The sequence below is a fragment of the Amblyomma maculatum genome, chromosome 1 (genome assembly GCF_055883805.1).
Source record: "Amblyomma maculatum isolate TAMU_Amacu chromosome 1, ASM5588380v1, whole genome shotgun sequence".
NCBI classification, from domain to species: Eukaryota; Metazoa; Arthropoda; class Arachnida; order Ixodida; family Ixodidae; genus Amblyomma; species Amblyomma maculatum.
In genome coordinates this window covers 437379599-437396850 of record NC_139344.1, presented here as the reverse complement: position 1 = coordinate 437396850, position 17252 = coordinate 437379599, and positions in this window count along the sequence as shown.

The window sequence follows — 17252 nt, the reverse complement described above, 5'->3', positions numbered from 1 at the left end:
GAGGTGTCCACAGAAAGCAAGTGATACAGTTACCGCGCCTTTTCTCTTCCTATAAATAAATGAATCAGGCAGCGGAGGGGGCTTAGCTACAGAGCCAGTAGGAGGCCCATGCATTTTCTTTTCCTTCTTCCTACAGCCACAACAGCCACAACAAGAAGAACGCTTCCAAACGTGACCGACTTTTGTACTAATTTTTTGGGTGTCCCTGAATCTTGTCGCATCTGGGAGCGGTCAATACAATCGTTTTGCAACTGCGGTCATTGACTTTTGGAAGTCAAATCTTTCTCCCCTCTTTTCCATCTTAACTGTATGGTTGTTATGCTAACAACGTTTTTGCACTGCAAGTCTTCAACTAATTTTATTTTTCATCTAAGCCAATGTCAATAAATGCTTCTATTATCATCATCATCATCATCATCATGGGTATGCATTTATCAACTAACGGAAAGTTTGGAATTTAGGCGCAGTTTCCTTTAAAGGGACACTGCAGCACTTTTTGCAAACATTGGACGTTCAGCAGAAACCCACAGTTTTTCATGCTGCGAACTCGAATATCAAATTGAAATTAGGCAGAAGAAAGCACAAGTAGTCTTTTTTCAACAGAAATACGCCGCCCGCGCGACGGGGCTCACCGCGGGTCACGCCGCCGCCTGTGATTGGCCAAGACGTCGGATGACGTTATTTGGAGGACCGGGGAAGCTGCCGATGCGGCTCCTTCGCTGCGCTGTTTGCTGATCGCAGATCTCTGTAGCTTTGTGAATGTCATTATAGCATGCCATTTCCACACGAATAACCATCGGCATTTTCACCGTATTCATCGGTACCAGGCACGTCCACAAACGATGCAGAACTTCCGTTGTTGGGAGCGTAGGTTTGACATGTACACTTGCTTTGGTTAGAGTAAGGCTTTTTGAAAAGTAGTGTGTGTCGTTATTAGCAGAATCTACATGGCCCTCAGCGAAACCTCGGCACGTATATTCCTTGGAAGGAAGGGCAGCGAACAATGCCCTAGCCGACTACCTCCGTCTCAAGCCTCTCGCCTCGCACGAAAAGTCATTGTTGTGAAAAATGAACCAAAAGCTTGGTGTACCAAATACTGCTTTGAGTGCCAGTCATCTTACCTTGAGGAACCGAAGACGTTTATAGAAAGGATGAAGCAGTACACAGCTGCCATCAGACAAATGAACTATATAAGCGAAGCACGGTTGCCGAGCTCTGCAATGCATACGACGGATTGACGGGACCATAGTGCTGAAGACCAAGTCAAATGCGCACAGAATGCTGCTAGAGTCATAGGACATTCAGCAGACGCAGAGAACCTTTCCTTTTTTTTATGGTACTCTCACAATACATGTTTAGTGAATTGACGGCTGAGGTATGTTGAAAGTCAGGCTGCAGCTCCTCCGCACCCATACCTTCACGAGAAAACCATGTTCCGGAATGTGCTTTTTTACAAAAGCCTCGTCGGTTTCATTTCCTGCTTAGTTTGCATCCCCAAAGAAGACAGGACTATGTAAAATGATGAGGCAGCATAGGGTGAGAAATCGCAAGGCTTTATATTGTTACGGTAAATATTCACAGCACGGCAGTTGTCCACAACACTGAGGATGATCACAGCACAGCACTCGCACAGCACAGCCCTCGTCTGCTTCTTCTTCTTCTGGGAGCCTGTCGGACTTCTTTTTCGTCAGCACGGCCAGCGAATACCGCTCATAACACTACCCCCCCCTCGGGAAAAGCACAGTCCCGGTGCGTTCTATGTTTGTGAAACAGAACGTGCATAATAGGGCTTCAGGCTGGACACATGCACTATTTCAGAGGATGGCGCTCTGGAGGAGGATTTCAGAGGCACAGATTCGACTTCGTATGTGACGTCTGTCACGGGGCGCAAAACGCGGTAAGGGCCTGCGTAACGGGGCAGAAGTTTTTCACACAAGCCCACGCGACGGCACGGGAGCCACAGCAAGACGAGTGACCCAGGAGGGTAGTGGACATGACGGTGGCGACTGTCGCACCAGAACTTTTGAGAGTCTTGGGATGCAGAGAGCCTGGCATGAGCTATCCGGCGGGCATCATGAGCGCGGGCTACGGCATCACTGGCGTAAGTACTGGGGGCGTCTGCCGTGGGTAGTGAGGTGTCGAAGGGCAGTAACGGGTGGCGGCCAAATAACGGATAAAATGGGGAGTATCCAGCGGTAGAATGGACAGACGCATTGTAGGCGAATGTCACAAAGGGTAGATGAACGTCCCAATCCCGGTGGTCGTCAGACACATACATGGACAGCATGTCTGTGAGGGTACGGTTTAGGCGTTCCGTGAGGCCGTTGGTCTGGGGGTGATAGGCTGTGGTGAATTTGTGACGGACGGAGGACGAACGGAGAGTTTCGTCAACCACTCGCGACAGAAAGTAGCGGCCACGGTCAGTTACTTGTTCACGAGGGGCACCATGATGTAGAATCACGTTTTCTAGGAGGAAGTCAGCGACGTCTGTGGCGTAGCTGGTCAGGATGCGTATTGCCATACCATATCCCATAGGCGCACTGGAACAGACGACGCTTTCAGCGAGTTAAACGGCGATTGTTGCTGAAAGATCTCTGTGAACGCAACCTAAAGGTAACATACACTCACTGTAAAGGGCGATTGTTGCTGAAAGATGTCAGTGAACGCAACCTAAAGGTAACATACACTCACTGAGGCATGAAATGATTGTGGGAAAGGTAATTGCTTAGTGTAACTGTTGTCATACCGATTGTTACTTAAAGGTGTCTATAAACGCAACCTAAAGGTAACCTACGCTCACTGAAGGCAGAATATAATTACGTGAAGACAATTGAAAAAAAAAATATTGAAAAAAACAATTGAAAAAACACAGGAGTCGAACGCACGTTTAAGTGGCATCAGTGAAGAGATGCGTGGTGTTAATCCATTCAGCCACCAAAACGACGGGAACGGTGGGCTTCAAATATGTTCTTATTTGTTTAGACAATATATCCACTATTTGTCGCTTGGTGGCGCTGCTCAGAGGCATCACGCGCCAGAGCGTCGTCTGCTCGAGTGCTCCTACGGGATATGGTTTGCTAATAAGCGGTCAGGATGCCTATGGTAATAGCATACCGCGTAGCATAATCGGTGGCGACAGCGATCGATTTGTTCCCTGAGGCGGAAACTGGAAAGGGCCCAAGAAGGTCAACACCTACACGGGAGAACGGGTCAGTGGGTATGGGGATCGGCTGCAAATGGCCTGAAGGTAAAATTGTCTGCTTCTTTCGACGCTGACACAATTCACATGCAGCAATGTATTGCTGGACGGAGCGGTAGAGCCCCGGCCAGTAGAAGCGTCGGCGCAGGCTGTCGTATGTGCGAGAGACACCCAGGTGGCCAGCCGTTGCAGCATCATGAAACTGGTCAAGTATGGTGGAACGCAGATGTTGAGGAACGACGAGCAAAAGGTCTGCGCCGTCTGCTCGCATATTGCGTCGGTATAGGGTGTTCTCGTGGAGTACATATAAGGCAAGAGATGGATCAGGTCGGTCGCAGGTCAGACGGAGGATAATGGAATGGGGCAAAGAATCTAAGTGTTGTTCGTCGGCAATGTTAGAAAAGGCCGACAGCGACAAGACACATGCGTCATCGTCAGAGTCGGTAGTACTAGGGGAGTCGACGGGATGACGGGACAAGCAGTCTGCATCTTGTTGAAGCCGGCCGGACTTGTACACGACGGAAAATGTATACTCTTGTAATCGAAGCGCTCAGCGCCCTAAACGGCCTGTAGGATCTTTGAGGGACGAAAGCCAACACAAGGCATGATGGTCTGTTATAACAGTAAAATGCCGGCCAAACAAATAAGGGCGGAATTTTGTAACAGCCCAAACAAGTGCCGGGCACTCTCGCTCTGTGATAGAGTAATTTTGTTCGGACGTAGATAAGAGGCAGCTGGCATACGCAATCACCCTTGTGTGGCCGTGTTGTCGCTGGGCAAGTATAGCTCCAATGCCATGGCCACTTGCGTCGGTGCGGAGTTCAGTATTGGCAGATGGGTTGAGATGGAGCAAAGACGGGTGGAGTTGTGAGAGCAGCAGTAAGTTCCGAGAAAGCTGCAACTTGTTCAGGCCCCCAGGAGAATGAAACGTCTTTCTTTAGGAGATTGGTGAGAGGACGATTTAGCGCTGCGAAATTCGGGACGAATCGTCGGAAATAAGAACACAGACCAATAAAGCTTCGAACATCCCTGGATGAACGTGGAGTGGGAAACTCTCTGACGGCACGATCTTGTCGGGGCCAGGCTGAACGCCGGCAGCATTAACCAAGTGACCAAGGACTTTGATCTGTCGGTGACCAAAGCTGCACTTTTTGGAGTTTAGTTGCAGTCCCGCGCGGCGAAAAAGCGCTAGGATTGTAGATAGGCGACGGAGATGGCTTTCAAATGTTGGCGAGAAAAGTATTACATCGTCAAGATAACACAAACAAGTGGTCCAATTGAAGCCTCGGAGCAAAGAGTCCACCATGCGTTCGAAGGTTGCTGGGGCATTGCAAAGGCCAAAAGGCATGACTTTGAATTGATAGAGACCGTCAGGGGTGATGAACGCTGTTTTTTCACGGTCTCTCTCGTCGACAGAGATCTGCCAGTAGCCGGAACGAAGGTCGATGGACGAAAAGTAGCTGGCTCCGTGCAAAGTATCAAGCGCGTCGTTATACGCGGAAGAGGATACACATCTTTTCTGGTTATCTTATTTAAATGACGATAGTCAACGCAGAATCTCCAACTGTTATCTTTCTTTTTGACCAACACAACAGGGGATGCCCAGGGGCTACTGCAAGGCTCAATTATGTCGTTCGCCAACATTTTGTCGACCTCTGTTTGGATGACGCGTCGCTCGGCAAGCGAAACAAGATAGGGCCGCCTATGAATAGGACTGGCGTCACCGGTGTCAATTCGGTGACTGACAGCTGTGGTTTGACCCAATGGGCGGGCATCGAAGTCAAAAAGGTCACTGTAGGTGAGCAAAAGCTGTTTTAACTCTGCGGCGAATTCAGGCTGGAGATCAGCTGCAATCATGATTTTAACAGGATCAGGGCGCGATGTAGAGGACGAGGGAGGTGTTTCAGGGACGGCATTTGGATTATCGGTAGTCAGAGCTGAAATGGCACAATAGGTCATCGGCGACAGCTCTGCTAGTGAAATTCCCTCGGGCAGAACTTGAGTAGATAAGCTGAAGTTAAGGACCAGGAGAGTGGTACTGTTCTTGGAGATATGAACAATCAGATGAGGAAGGGTGACGTGCCGCTGCAAGATGACATCAGTAATGAGACACGCGAGATAGTCGCCATCTGGGACGGGTGGGAATGGTGACATAGGGATGTAGACGGCAGCTTCAGGAGGAAGGCGGCAGAACTGTGCTGGTCGAAGGCGGGGTGAGCAAGAGGGGTCTTCAGAGCAGAGCGGAAGGTCCAAGCGTAGTAGGCCGGTAGAGCAGTCAATGAGGGCAGAGTGGGCTGTTAAAACGACAATGCCAAGGATAACGTCGTGGGGGCATTCTTGGAGGACGGTGAACAACACTGGAGCATGACGACCACCAATGGTAACTCGCGCTGTGCACATGCCAACTACGGCAGCAGGGCTTCCATTGGTGACGGGAACTGTGGGCGAGACGGCTGGAGTAAGGACTTGTTTGAGGCGACGGCGAAATGAGGAGCTGAGAACGGACAGTTGGGCGCCGGTATCAATGAGAGCAGAAACGGGAACACCATCCACAAGGACGTCGATGCGATGATTTTGTAGGGCAGGGGTCAGCAGAGGTTTTTCAGTCCAGGTCACAAATGCAGCGTCACCTCCAGGAGCTGCATTGGCTAGTTTTCCGGTATGTGGCTTGAATAGGACGGGGACAAACGGCGGCGAGGAAGAGGAGAACGCGAGCGTCGGGTCTGCGGGGATGGTGAACGGTTGGCAGCACGAGCAGGGACACCGGGGTCAACAGTGGTCTGGTCGGAGCGAGGTGAGGTATAGCGAGGGGCATAGTCACCGCAGCGGTCGACGTAGGTGAATTGACGAGATGGCGTGTACCAACGGCTACGGCAGTGACGGGAAATGTGGCCAACGCGGGAACAAGTAAAGCAGATGGGACGATTGTCATGGGTACGCCACTCATTCGGATTGCGGTACCGATATCGGGGCGAGAAACCGGCGGTGGGTGAGGCAGCTGCAATTACTGGAGCGGCAGGTCTTGAATCGACGGTGGCGGTGCGGCAGGTAGAAGGAAGACCCATATTGGCAACCTCTTGGCGAACAACAGCCTGAATGAGTGATATTGTAGCCAAGGTATTGTCGGGGGTTTGCGAGAGTGAAGCTGCAGGAGTCATTGCCTCGAGCTCTTGGCGGACGATGCGGGTCAGAGTAGTGTCATTAGTTGGCGGTCGAGGATGCCGAAGATCGACACAGGAAGAGCTGGGAGCCGTGTTCGGTAGCCGGTTGAAACGATGAGATATGCGCCTCTGTTTCGCTTGTTCGAAACGTCGGCACATAACAATATGAACAACTTCGATGAGTGCTTGCTTGGACGCATCGAAGGAAATCTCGCTCTGTGTGCTCCTTACCTGAATGCGCGCCCCGCCGGGTGGTGCAGTGGTAAGACACCCGACTACTGTGCCGGAGTACCCGGGTTCGAACCCGACCTCGGCGGCTGCTTTTCGATGGAGGCGAAATAAAGAGGCGTCCGTGTGCTGTGCGATGTCAGCGCACGTTAATGATCCCCAGGTGGTCGAAATTTAAGTAATGCGAAAGTAATGCTCCCGGGTTCCACGAACCTATCTGGCACGTGCCGTACTGTGCCAGATAGGTTCAGAAAAGATCCCGCAAAGCCTTCACAACCAGGTTGCGAAACAGCAGGCTCTTCGTAATCATCTGCTAGTTCGCAAAAGTCATCAGCGTGTGTAGCTGATGTGTGGTTTGTGTTTAGCACAGAAGCCGTACAGCGTAGTTTTTGCGCAAAAAATTAAAATAAAAAACAGAAACGAGACACGCCAGTACAACCATGCACCGATGCTGTTTGCCCGTCCCATCGCGAGATTTCACTCCATGAACGGATCGCAATCAACGCTAAATGCAACAGTTCCCATACAAATGAGATCTCAATAGCCAGGAACTAATGGATGAAGTGCAAGCCTTAGCTGCATTTTCTTCCTTTAATAACCGCGGTTCTATGTAATGATGACTGTCCAGATTCTTTGTGCTAGGAAACAGAATGAACCGCATCATGGTTCAGCCATGCCTTTTTTGTCAAATCCCTATAGGAATCGCATTAGGGACTAACTGCATGTAGTCACAGTCACGAAAATGCTTCGAGTAGAATATTTGTTTTACTCGGCTTGAATTTATTTCTCCTCAGCAACGCCGCATTGCGCCGCGAGCTTTTAACGCAGTGAAAGATTATATCGTCGCGTCCACAGCTGTTGGTGCATCCAAACACATGCAGAGGTGTGTTGTATCACGTGCGCAATACTAAGTTGAGGTGTTTTGTACGTCCGCAACGCACGCAAGACGAGGAACCGCGCACGCCGAAAACCCCCTCTGTTGGCTCTGAATGCCTCCGGCTCCTTGCGGTGACGTCACGACGGACAGAGAAGCGAGGTTTTTCTCTCCGCTTTCCTCCTCTGTGGCAGTCGCGTGGGGGCAGGAAACTTGAATTGTCCGCTTTGCCCCGCCGAGGTGGTGCAGTGGTAAGACGCCCGACTACTGGGCCGGAGTACCCGGGATCGAACCCGACCTCGGCGGCTGCGTTTCGATGGAGGCGAAACGAAGAGGCGTCCGTGTGGTGTGCGATGTCAGCGCACGTTAAAGATCCCCAGGTGGTCGAAATTACTTCGTAGCCCTCCACTATGGCTCCTCTTTCTCTCTTTCCACTTTCACTCCTACATTCCTCCCTTCCCTTATGGCGCGGTTGAGGTGTCCACAGGAAACAAGTGACAGTTACCGCGCCTTTCCCTTCCTATAAATCAATCATTCAATCAATTGCGTGCTTTCAGTCGGCGAGTGCGTGGGTGGTTTATGCATAATCGTAAAAATAACTTCATAGGAATGATAAAAAATAATCTACTTCAAAAATCTATACTATTGACAAATTTGAAAACCATTGCAGTGCCCCTTTTATGGCCGCGGGTGCCGCCAACATTCCCCGATTTTTGACCAATCAAAATCGCCTTTTTTGATGCATAGGGCACATAGGAAGTTGTTTCGAAGCTGTCGTGCCCCGCCATGCATGTTTTGACTGGGAGGGTTCTTGTATGCAATTTAAAGAAGAATGTTTTTACGCCCGGTGCAACAGTCACGTTTTTAATTCGCTTGAGCACGTCTTTGCCTGGGCCTTCATAGTATAAGGTTCTGTACAATAGAGCTGGGAACAATTGTGAAATAAAATTCTTGTACAGCCGCTTAGGTGGTACCGTCGCTAAACACTCTACAGAGTACCGCACGCGCAAAAACCTGAACGACCACACCACTTCTCGCAGGAAGCGTCACACAGTGTATCCCCGAGCAGAGCATTAAGAGACTATAAACTCTGGAATTGCACTGGATAGCATGATTTGCATAAAGGTTCTCAGGAATGCATCTTTTTGGTCACGTAGGAAACAAAACCATAAAACCATCTGCCGCACATAAGATGCATTAGAGACAACCCTCCGTCTTTAACTCGCCGAAAGAGATTATCTCTGCTAATTCGTTTCCTGTTGGACGACCAAATGAAGACCGCAAATACATGATGGAACCTTTGTATATTGATTCGAGCACAATACAATACTTGAAGTAAATACATTATTCTTGCCACCAAAAAGGTATTGCATACAGTCGCACGGGTGAAAATAGAGAGGTTACGTCCCATCCATCCTTTCGTCCTTTCCCGTATTTCGTCCGCTTTTTCATTCCAGTAATTCGTAAAAGAAATTTTGAAGCAGCAAGACGCTGCGGAGGAGGTCCCGAGTCTGATGGGCGAACTTGTGGTAATGAAAGTCCATTAGATACGGTTGTCAGCCAAGGGGCATAGCAACCACAATCTTTTACTGATGTATTGGTACCAATTCATGCAATAAAGAAAAAAAAAAGTGCCCCGCCGGGGTGGTGCAGTGGTGCATACAGGAATCCTCCCAGTCAAAACATGGATGGAAGAAAAGGGCCTTTTCGTACCTTGGAACTCAAACTGTCTACTATGTAGGAAACCTGAAACAGTTGAGCACGTGTTCCTGGATTGTTGGGATGCGGTGTTTTACTGGGATGTGTTACAAAGGACACGTAAAAAAGACCTGCCATTGACGCAACGTGGAATTCGGTACTTGACGACTGTTAATGATGATTTTCAGTATGACCTCATCATGCTATTGGGCCTGCACAGTATTTGGAGGAGTAGGATGGCTTATAGACACTGTGATGTCGATGTACGATCTGTATGTGATTATTTTGTTGAACAAGTGTATAAACTAAAAGAAATTTTGAAGCAGCATGACGCTGCGGAGGAGGTCTTGAGTCTGATGGGCGAATTTGTGGCAATGAAAGTCCAATAGACACGGTTGTCAGCCAAGGGGCATGGCAACCACGATCTTTTACTGATGTATTTGTACCAGTTCATGCAATAAAGAAGAAAAAAAAAAGCCGGGGTGGTGCAGTGGTAAGACGCCTGACTACTCTGCCGAAGTACCCGGGTTCGAACCCGACCTCGGCGGCTGCGCCTAAATGAAGGCGAAACGAAGAGGCGTTGTTGTGCTGTGCGATGTCAACGCACATTAAATATCCCCAAGTGTTCGAAATTACTCTGTAGCCCTCCACTACGGCTCTTCTTTCTCTCTTTCTACTTTTTTGGAGATGTTCCTCGATACGGTCAGTCTTTCTACAGGTGAAAGGACAGGCTCGTTAGCATACTTTGGTCCCCGCTCAAGCATCTTCCGGTGTTGCGGAGGCAGATGCGCATCACCCAGCAGCTGTACTTTTCCGGTAGGCCCATCAGCCTTCTTTTTAGGAAGATGAGGAAGGGCGGATGCCCACAAAAATTCTATTGTCTGTTGCGAAGTGGCCTGTGGAAAGGCTGACCCTGTCGAGAAACATCTCCAAAAAAGTCGCTGAGAAAGTACGCCCGAGGTTCCTAGAAGAGAGCGTCAACGCCCTGGTTGCATCCCCGGCGGCATCACGACGATGTAAGGACTTACGTTCTCTTGTGGACTACTTTGAGTGCAATAGATTGCGACTAGTTCTCTCGGATAAAGAAGGCCATTTTGTTGTAACACTGGAAGACTTGTTTGCCGAAAAGGCTTTACAAGATGTCAAAAAGTGTTTTAAACGTGTAAGTGTGGATTGTGGAACTGTGAAGGAGCAGGCCGTATTGTTACTGAACCAGTGTAATCTTGTTCATTGGCGGCGGCAGTTCTGAAGACAAAAGGCGATCAGTTGGATTTATTTTTCTCCACAAAGACTCATAAGGTTAACATTCCTTTTAGAGCCATCATATCGGAAGCTGGAACTTGGCAGTACTCAGTGTCTAGCTATCTGCAGAAGCATCTTTCATCATTGGTTGTGGAGGACCCTTTCTTTGTGGAAAAAAACAGACAATATGATAAATTTTCTGAAGCATAGTAATCCTGGTTTGTGTTCAGGTTTCAGCATTGATATAGAAAACTTATATTACTCTTTGCCTCACGAGGGAATTATGAACGCGGTTAAAAAATGTATCACCGAGGAGAATGATGAAGTAGCCCAAGCAGCACACCAGCATTGGTCCAACAATGGTTCATCACTGGAAAAGAATGGCATCAATATTGGACTGATATTGGCATTTGGGCATTTTACTACATTCTCCATTCTTGGCCCATCTTTCGTTCCAAGATTGGTCCAGTGTTCAACCAAGCTGGAGCCACCAATGTAGGCACAATATTAGACTTTCCATTCATGCACCATTATTCTTGCCAATACTGTCCAGCATTATACCATCATTGTATTACCAATATTTGTTTAATACCAGCTATTCCATTGATGGCCCATTGTCAATGCCAATATCATACCAATGGTTAGCCATTGCAGGTGCACTGGCTACTCCATTCATGCCGCATATTGTCGATACCAATATTAATCCAATGGTTTATGGGTACACCGGCTACTCCATTCATGTGCCATTGATGATGTCAAGATTACACATTTTGTGGCACTGCCTGTGCAGGCCATAAAATGCAGCCTTTTTCATTCTAGCCATATTCGTGACAGCACATCGAACTTGCTGGGACAATAATGGCCTTTCAAATAGGAGTGGCCATAAAAATTCAAATTGTTGCTCATGAGAAACCAGTAGATATTCACAAAACAAGGGCATGGTTCACAAAAAGATAATATTTATTGCAATTGTTACTATAGACGGCAGTTGTTACTAGCCAGTGCTGAGGGCACACACAGCAGCAGTTAGCGGGGCAGTGGCAGGGTTGGTCAGGGCAGGGCGGGCTCTCGGGAAGTGGAAGGGGCCAGGGAGCTGGAGGGCACACTCATAGGCGTAGTGAGGGGGCTGACCCTGCAATTGCATTAACAGGTGGCACGCCTGGTTCGCCAGGGGAGGTTTCAGCATAACGCCTTTTTCTTCCACCCCCCCTGTCACAGGAACCAGGCAGCCACCTGCGAATAAATGCGTGTGCCTCCAAATCGTCCACCCCAACTTTTTCGCAAATGGCACCTGCACAAAAACAATGAGGAACCAAAATTTACAACACTATCACGAGGCATATAAAATCGCGCGCATTATTTTAGGAAGATGTAGAAAATTCCAGGATTCATGTACCGAAATTTATGGTCAATGAGAAACACTATACTGATGAGTTCCAGATTAGTTTCAGCTGCCTTGGGTTTATTAGGATGAAAGACGCACATACATTGCATAGCATGTGCCCTGTTGCATTTTGATCGCCTCCACAGCAATACGGCTGAGACAGCCAGTGTTTCATCCCACACTAGGAATTACTGCTTGATTATCGGCTGTCTCCGCATATGACTGGCGCGCTAGTTTTTTGCCGCTCCTACGCTTTCTGCGATGTGCAAACAGTTTATACTAACAATCGTTACCAAGAGAATGTTCGGCGACCATTTTCATTTTTTTTAAATGGCTAGATATAATATACACAAGCGATCTAAGCCCACGACTGCTGCACTGGCCGCTGGTTAGCTGATATACGCTTTTGACTGGTTTTGTGGGTAGTTCACTTAAACGGGAGCTCACTTAAACGGGTAGCTCACAGGTGCATCATTTTTACACATATACTGCTTGTCCAAGCAAATTTGATCCAAGGGATAAAAAAAAACATTTCGGAGGCAGGCAAAGGAAACCAGATATATATTGCTGGAAGCTACCTTGAGCGCCATAGAAAAGGTTTTGTTTGGAATCCTTATTGACATTATTTACCTAAATTACTGATTAATGACTTACACAATAAATGGTGTTGCTACTTTGAAGAGTACCGGCACAATCCACGTTTGATTATTTGTGATAAAGAACCCTCACGTCTGCATTTTGAACGCCAGATACAATAGGAAACTACGAAAATACAGAAATCTGATTCCCGGACAATACAATTGAGGACTTGGCTTGGCTCGACAGCCCTGTGTAGCGTTAGACCTACAAGTTGCCTATGGTTTCTTCGTCCGCGCCAGCACATCGTCCAACAAGACTGTATTTGTATTTTACAGCTGAAAAATACTGTTAAACTAATTTATATCCTTACCGCTTTGTAGTCATTATCCGCATTGCAAAGTTCGGCGCGCTCATTGTAACTCGAGCCTTCATGTGCGCCAAAGGGCCGACGCGAAGCAACCATCGCCAGCATATCACCCTTACTCATGCATGGGGCTAGCAATCTTAGCGGCAGGTTGTTTTGTCCGCTCAAAATCATGTTGTGAGCAGCACAGTTGAGGTGCGCGAATGGGCTGGTAACGGTTTCGGTATCTACATAACCCGGAATTTATCTACAGCTGGAAAAAAAGGTACACATGAAGTTTCTAACCGCAAATATTGAAACAGGGGTTTCCGAACGTGCTCACCGACTCTGTAAGTCCTATTTATTGTCTAAAGTGAATATTTAGTACTTGAAGCGAATAACCTCACTTCCCCACGTACAAAATAAAAATTTTCTGCGCTGTCCTAAGTGGCTGCCAGCAATGCACCACCGGTTTCCATCGTCTGCTTCTAATGGTTTATTTATAACCCTTGGCTCAAGCTATGGGGCGCAGCAGGTGTAATGTAGCTTGAATAAAAACTGCAAGAGATCATATATATGGGTAGATTTGTAAGGTTTACAGATTTCACTTACAAATTCTACAAGAATCGCGTCACTGCGGCCTTTCTTTAAAATTGACACGTAATAGCGCTATATTCGTGGCTAAAATAAAGTAATCAACGCATTAATTCAGCTTAGCAAATGCAGCTGTAACAGAAAGTGAGGGCTGGCTACACCTAAGGTGTGCCTAGCTTTCTAATTTTCTTAGATGGCACAACCGTTCGAAATATGGAATATTAAAAAAAACCTTTGATATTGGCTTTCTCACAGCGTATTATGGGTGCCTTAGATAAGAAATATAATCGAGGTCCCATGGCCATCTTTCGTTTCCAATGAAATTCTTATATGTGGTGTGCAAGTATCTAGACACAAAAGAATTAACCTTAGTTTTTCAAGATAAGCGTAGTTTCCTCGAAAAAAAAAACAATTTTATGGTATATCTCTAGAGGTAGAAAACGCTGTTTTTGCCATTTCAAAATGTTGCAAGTTTGGATACCATGATTTTGTCATCTGCTCTTTTTTACTCACTAAATATATGCATGTTTTATATTTACAAACACTATTAGAAAGCTATTTTGTTTTTGCATTTGTGTTATTAAAAAATCGCAAACTTTTCTTCAGGAGCGATACGCTGCAAAAATATTCATTTTTAACCTTATGTACTGGCATATGATGCATTAGGTTGGTTGCACTAAATATGCTTTCACTTCCTGACGCATGTTCTTAATTCCAGGCAGTATCTGGAGCTCCAGACCACTAGGTGTGTTCTCCACAACGCATCAAAATTGCTCAGAATTCGAAAACAGCAGTAAAGGGCAAATTTGCTGCAATTAAAAAAAGATCATCTTCGATTTTCATTCAAATCCCTCTCAAAAATCTTCAGTACCTCAAAAATATTACGGACTAAAAAGTGTTGCGTTATACTGTTTAAAAATATAACAATAAATATTAAACCGAGTGCTTGTGCTGATAATGGCCAAACTCAGCCTGCATTCTTGCAAGATGCAATAATATCTTGGCACAGAAACTATTCTTCTACATTATCTAGGTTCCATTCTTTATTTGTGAAAAAATTTGAAGCTCTAGATTTGTGTGTGTATCTGCATATTATTTTGAAATTGGACAAAAGTAAGAAAATGGTAAAATAAGGAATACTGATAAGAATTGAAGAAACGGCCGCAACATCAATTTTTATCAAAATCTGTGGAAACAGTGCAAAGTACTTTGTTAATTTTAGTCAGTAAATATATTGAATTCTGCAAAATGTAATATTAGAAATATAAAAATGCTTGTTTTTGTTCTATAGATGTGCTTATATGGCTCCCCCTTATGGAATAGGCATCAAAACTTCAATTTAGTATTTGCTTAATTTAGTTACATTTTACCTTAAGTAAAATTTAAAACATTGTCAGCGCTTAACACCGTTTTTCTGCTTCTGGGACAAATACTTAATATAGCTTAAAATGGTATTATTTCACAATTTCTGCCAATTTCATGGCAGAACGCAAGTGAAGGCTGAACTTTTTCTCGGTCCTGCATTCTTTTTTATTGCTAGGTGCAATAGTATTCAATCTAGGTTATTAATATATTATTCCATTTGTCAGCTTTGACCACCACTAACAATACTATATTTTTGAAGATGATTTTTCAATGTGTAATTTTTATAATTACAATCTTAAGCAAATCGCTTTCCAGCATAATACTTTTGGTGGCATTACAGAGAACACACATAGCAGCTTAGAGCTCCAAATTCTGCCTTAAATTAACAATATGACCTGCGTAATAAACACAGAATATTTTAGTGCAAACAACGCAATGCGTCACGCCAGTATGTAAGGTTGAACATTAACATTTTTGTAGCGCGTTGTTCTTGAAGCAAAGTTTGCGATTTTTTACTAAATCAACTGCATGAATGAAACACACTTTTAATACTTCTTATACAAGTAAACGTTACCCAAATGCGGTGAGTAAAAAACAGTGGATGATAAAATTTTACGCAACCAGCCGGCCTCCAAACGTGCAACTTTTTGAAACGACAAAAACGGCGTTTTCCAGCTTTAGTGATAGGCGTTTTTTTTTTTTTTTCGAGAATACTGCGCCGCATCTGGCAAACCTAAGGGTCATTCCTTTGTGTCGAGACATTAGCCCACGACATATGAAAATTTAATTAAAAAAATGGTCATGGCACCACGATTACTGTTCCTGTCCGAAGACATCCATATTTGTTTTCATTTCGTCTCTTCAACAGGCTGGTTTAGCCAATGCGGTGAATAAAAATATCATCGCATATATTAAAGATTTTCGCGCTATATGTTATACCTAAAGCTACCTATATTGTCACAACTGTCATACATTATTTGTAGCTGAAACATCACAAAAGGGATTCGATTGCAAATTGTTCGCTAGTTAAATAGACGTACGAGATGACACACGTATACTTTGTAGAATACAATTTAGGAAAGAGCAGATACAAACTACAGGCGAATAATGCTATGATAGGGAGCTTATGTATTACTCCGGTTAACAGTAAAAAAATCAACTTTTAACATATTAATATATTCGACAAACTATTGCATGCTCACATAGGAACACAATTAATGAGCTCATCCACGCATCTAATGTCTATGGGCATTAGACGTGTGGATGACTTCGTTTTATTCCAATTCGTGCGTCACTCAAAATAATTGAACGAGAAAAAAGTTAATGTCTACACAATTTTCAGTGAGTATACCACAAATTATACTAAGGTATTTCATATATGTCACATCACCTAGCAAGTGAAATGGGATAACAGAAGTAATCAGACTCTAACCCTGATCAGCATTTCGCTTTTGCGCCATCTTTGTAAGTTTTTAGGCAGGCTTTTCCACTGATTATCCTCTTCTTTATACCCCTGCCACCCACAAGACACAAATCTTCTGGGGGCACCGAACTGTTGGTTTTCGCACCAGTGATACAACTTAATCGATCCATTTATACGTAGAAAACACTCTCGATGCGCACCTAAAAAAATGAAAGCATGTATGTGTAGGCGAAATCATTCACCGGCGATTTAATATTATGATTTGAACAATAAAATCAAAGGATCACACTCGAAGGAACACAAAAGTGGTGGAGAGATAGGAATTGAAGCAATGAAAGGCGGTTGCTTTCTGAAAAAAGCCAATAGCAAGAGGTCCACCGTCTATAAAAATAGGCAATAAAAATAAGGCATATTTAAAGGTGCATGCAGCGGTTACAGTGATGCAGTGCTACCTTTTTTTAGGCAGGCTTTTCCGCTGATTTTCTTCTTCTTTATTGCCCTTCCAACCACAGGACACATATCTTCTGGGGGTTGTCGGTTTTCGCACCAGTGATACAACTCAATCGACCCACTTCTACGTAGAAAACGCTCCCGATGCGCATCTAAAAAAAATTAAAGCATGTATGTGCAGGCTAAATCATTCACACATGATAAAACAATATGATTTGAACAATGAAATCAAATGATCACACCCAGAGCAACAAGAAAGTGGTGTAGAGATAGAAATTGAAGCAATGAAAGACGGTTGCTTACTGAACAAAGCCTATAGTAAGAGGTCCTAAGTCTATAAGAATAGGCAATAAATTAAGGCACGTTTATAGGTGCATGCAGGAGTTAAAGTTATGCAGTGTTACCTTTCTGTTTCACTGCAGTGATTGGTATAAATATTACAGCTATTGCTAGGCATCTCAGGTAACCCCATTAAAAACTTCATCCAAGGTACCGAGGAGCAGTGGCGTGTTATTTGCAGCTGTTAACGGAAAGACAGGCTATCCTATGAGTGCATGCGCATTTCCTCCTTTTTGTATACTTGAATAAAAGCGACTGAACAGTGAGTGTTGTAAGAGGTGCAGCGTCCCTAGGAATGGGGAACAAAATTAAGTTTTAGTAAACAGAGGTACAAAAAGAAGCAAATATGCCTGCAATAATAGCATGATGGCCT